The sequence below is a fragment of the Condylura cristata genome, unplaced genomic scaffold, assembly GCF_000260355.1.
Source record: "Condylura cristata isolate star-nosed mole 26May11 unplaced genomic scaffold, ConCri1.0 scaffold00037, whole genome shotgun sequence".
Lineage (NCBI taxonomy): Eukaryota > Metazoa > Chordata > Mammalia > Eulipotyphla > Talpidae > Condylura > Condylura cristata.
Window position 1 is genome coordinate 1874345 of NW_004567138.1, and position 4661 is coordinate 1879005.

General features: G+C 41.9%; 1 protein-coding gene across 2 annotated transcripts in view; it reads left to right on the plus strand.

Annotated features, from left to right (window-relative positions):
• Positions 1 to 4661, plus strand: part of JARID2 (jumonji, AT rich interactive domain 2) — a 241792-nt gene that overhangs the window by 128869 nt on the left and 108262 nt on the right. The window lies entirely within an intron of this gene.

Genomic DNA, 4661 nt, shown 5'->3' on the forward strand with positions numbered 1-4661 from the left:
GGGACTAGGGAGGTGGCACAGGGGTGATCTGGTGATGGGAAACCCGCGGGGATTACAATCGAGATGGGAAAAAAAAAATGTGCAAAATGATGTAAAAAAAACTTTGTAATAAAAAAAAGAAAAAAAAAAGTAGGAATAGAGCTATTTAGCCTAGCATGGTGCTGCGGATCACTGAGATTCTGTGTGTCAAGCTACATAACAAGCAAATAACAAGCAAGCCTTTTTTTTTTTAAATTAAAAAAAACAATTGGGTAAAAGATCTTTTGAAAGCTTCTTAATTTGCACTTCTGGTTTGTAGTGCCATTTTATTGATATTAGTGACTAAATCATAGCCAACCAAGATTGTTTCTGTAGTTAATACAGCCACCCATCACAGATCTCCCTACTGTGTCTTAGTAATTAATGATATTATTTTATAACTGTACAGTGTGGCCTTGAAGTCTCGTTGGCTACAGGGCCAGCCACATACATTATACAGCTGAGCGCTGTTGGTGCTTCAGAAATTACCAAGCCCCCTTGGAAGGAGTCCAAGCCAGAACTCCATGTGTACCTAATTCTGCTTGGTAGGTTGCCAGTGTATTAACTTTTATTTAAATATAATTCTAACAAGTAATGTTTACTATTATTATGATGGCTGCTGTGCTCACACTTGAATAACATTTTTGGAAGTCAAGTATTAGCATAGTAGATCACTTTTCTCCATGACTTTTTATCATAACCTGGGTGATAATGATCAATAGTATATTATTAAGCTGCAGTAAAGAACCATCATTAGGAATCCATGCCTAATACCATGTGGTCATTAAAACCTTCCAACTCCTTTATGAAATTGCCAGACACCACATGTGCTTGTCTCTCCCACTGTCATTTATGGTAGTTTTTTTTTTGTTGTTGTTGTTGTTGTTTGTTTTGGGGGGGGGATTGTTACAGTTAGCAGTATGCAACTCAGGTGCTAAGGTGCCATCTTCAAATGTAGTAGTAACTTGTATAGGTGGCAGGAATTTGGGATGAGATCATAGATGATGAGGAATACTGGGTGACTAGTTTGCAGTCTATCTGTCCTTTGTGACGTGAGTCCCTGGTATGAAAATGTACTTACTTCCTTTATTGACTATGTGAATAAATGTTCCTGAGGCAATAGTTTCTTGAGTCAACATAGGATACTACTAGATACCCAAATTTCATAGAGATGTGCAAATGAAATGCTCACTCACATTTATCCAAATCCTAGATGGGATTTGTGGCTGTCATACCTTTTTATTAAAAGATTTATTTATTTATGCATACAGAACTGGGGTACAGGCCAGAAGTGCAGGGGCGGTGAGAGGATTCACCAGCGACAGAGTGGGGAGCAGAATAGGCAGATCGAAGTACATTGCTGAGGGGATCAGCGGGCGGGTCAGGAGAGGTCTGCCACGCCATGTGGGTCACCTCTGGGGCTGGAGATCGAACTCGCTGTGCCACCACGGAAGGCCTGTCATACCTCTTAAGACATTCTGTGGGTGGGTGGAGCCTGCTGGAATCATCCCAACTTGGAGCTGATATAGTGGTTGAATGGTAGGTAGATGTTTGGTTCTGAAACTCTTAACAGCAATATGTCCTCGGATATCCTGTTCAGGCCCTCATTAGGTGGCTGGCTGCAAGGCGGGAGTTAGGACAGGAGATCCTCTCTGAAATTCTTATCTCTGTTGTAGCTTTTGGAGCATAGAGCATTGTTCTCTGGAGTCTTGAGTAATAGGAGGAGGGCTGTTTAAACATTTAAAGATCCCAGTGACACATGTCAGTAGATAAGGAAGAAAAAAAAAATAAAGACACCTGCTTTGGAAACCAGTTGGCCATTAAAATGTAAATGTGAGCATTTACATGTTTCTGATCATTCCTAGGTATGTAGCCCAGAGAAACTCCATTTTCAGGGGGATCTCGACAAAGTTTCTTTTCATGTTGAGGGAAAAAAAAAACCCCATAATCTTGGGCATGCTTCCATTCTATGTCTTTTGCTTAAAATTGCTGTATCCATGAACCTTTGTGTGTCATGGCTGTGAAGAGAGGACTTTTACTGTGGTATAAGCTTTCCAGGGGCAAGTAGAGCTCATGGTGGCAACACATGGACAGCCCTTGGACAAGGAAATCAAAATGTGGAAAGTGTAGTATGAAGTATGAGAAATAATTATGACAATCCATGACAAAGTAGAAACAAAATCCTGGATGGCTCTTGGTAACCTAATGTTTAAAAGTCTGAAAAAATCAAGTCCCCTAAAGACTTCAGTGCTATACTTCCTGTGAAGTTAATCACGCATTAACTTCACAATAACTACCCATTAGTAGGAGTATTTATTTGTGCCATAAGTTAAAACAAATGTGAGGAGGCATGGGGATCACTTGGGTATCACTTGGGTAATGGTTTATTATCTGGGTAAGTACATATTCTCATTAAAGTAACTAAAAGTTGGGGACAGCAGTTGGTGATAGTAGGGTAAGTCTGTTTCAGATCTGAGACTTGTTGATGTTTGATGAAATTTAGCTAGCGTTGTGGTCATTCATCTTAGAACAAAACAATAATCCTTTTTCCTCCCCCTGTTTTCATAATTTAAATATTGAAAGTTGTGTTGCTACTCTTAAATTGAACCCAGTTTTCAGTTTTATTGGTTACTTCCCATAGGGTCTACCAGTGTATCTTGTGCCATTGATGCGTTTCCTTTTTGGTGGGACCAGTATTTTAGCTAAATAGTCCAAAATGGACAGACGTTCATAGGTAAGCGTTTTCCCAGTGTTCTTTACACCCCAGCAGCAGAAACAGGCCATAGTGGACACTGGCTAACCATGCATATGTTTTTGGAAATATGAGTGTAGGATTAGAAGCTGATGATGGTTTTTGGGAAGTAAATGCTGTCTGGGTCAGCATCCTGTTAAGTCTTATCTTGCTCAGCTTTAAATACCTTGTTGCCTTTTGAGTTGATGGAAAGTGGAAGCAGCTGTGAATTGTGTGTGTGTGTGTGTGTGTGTACGGGGAGATAGGAAAAGAGTAGATAGCATGTCTCACTAATGACTAAAAGCTGCAGCCTGTGTGTGCTGTGCTGTGGGAAGGAATAGCCAGTATCCATACATGACCCTCAAACTTCATTTGTGGTTTCTTGTTTCTTACTGATCTTTTCTTGGAATTACCATGCATCCAAATATCTTGTATTTCTTTCCATTCCTCTGTTTTGGGGTGATTTTGATTAGTGAAAGTACCAAAAGACAGGTCCCTGTAGAAAGGAGGGAAAAAGCCAAATAGTCATTCCATAAATGCCCTTTAATTGACTATGTGTCTTATGCTGCAGTGGGATACCTGCCAAACAGTTGCTCAACATTATAGAACATCCCACACTGGAGAGTGTTCACTGAGGTTCTGCATTGTGCACTTACCCAAAGCATGACACGACTAGAGAGGGACCATCCAGCTTGTGTGTTCTATGGGGAATTTTGTCATGGAGCTGTTTCAGCATTTTGGCTCAGTTCTGTTCCCCAAAATAACCGCAAGATTTCTCAGATGGCTTGCTGGGTGTTGAGACCTTGTAAGGAAGTAGCTCTGTATCTTTGGTTAAAAAACATACACATATAAGCCTCAGTTTATTCATCTGTAAAGTGGGGGATTGACTCAAAGATTCAGCTTGTTATTGACGGTTTAACGTGATTATTTTGTAGAAATTAGGGAAGAATGTCATCCTGATAGTTTTTCTTTAGAAGTGAGGCAAGTTGAAATGCCCTGACGATTTAGGAAACAGTAGAATGCCACAGTGAAAGGATAATCAGCAGCCTGGATAGCTATAGGGGAGAGCACTGCTAACATACGCTCAGGGTTTTTGTGTAAAGCTCAGAAGGGGCTCATAAAACAGTTAAATAACAATAGCAGTCAAGAAGGAATAGTACCAGACATTCTTTACCCAGTTCCTGGGATAAATCTGAGGGAAACTTTAAATGCCATGTGGCCTCTTTGAGGGTGATACCACCACCCATCCTTTCTCCCCTTCAGAGAGACATAAAGAGGGGAGGGAGGAGTAGTGCTCAGAGCATGTGTTTTTGGCATTATAATTGCCAGCTGAAACTCAAAAGAATTGACTTTAAATATCAAGAAGCTTATGCCCTATGAAAAGAGAGGCGAGTCCCAGTTATTTAGGCCAGGGAACTGGCCAACCCTGCTGGAGGCTTGCCTTTTTCACCCTTCCCCACAGCTGCCAGACCACAGAGCCTGTTTTGTGAAAGATCCTCCAGAAACAATGAGGGAAAACAGCTTCTGTTTTATTAGATTAGATGAATTTATGTGCTGGGGGAGGGGTGTCTGTGCTGGGGGCAGGGAGGGCAGCAGTGGCCCATGCGGTCATCCCATAAGTAATGAAGCCCACTGGTAGCAGGAATGGTGGGGGGTGGGGGGTGGGCGGAGGGCGTGTTGGAGGAGGAGCCTGTGGAAAGAGGTTTCTGCAGTCTGTCTGGAGAGCTGCCCAGGTTTCCCAGCCAAAAAACCAAAAATAAATAAAAGGCAAATGCCGAATGACACAAATTATGATATTAAGAAGGGATGCCACTGAAAACGTGCCACGCACCCTGCTGTCATTGGGGGCGGAGTGTGTGCTGCCAGTCGGCACCCTCCGACAGACTGGACATGCAGAACTGTGGACACTTAC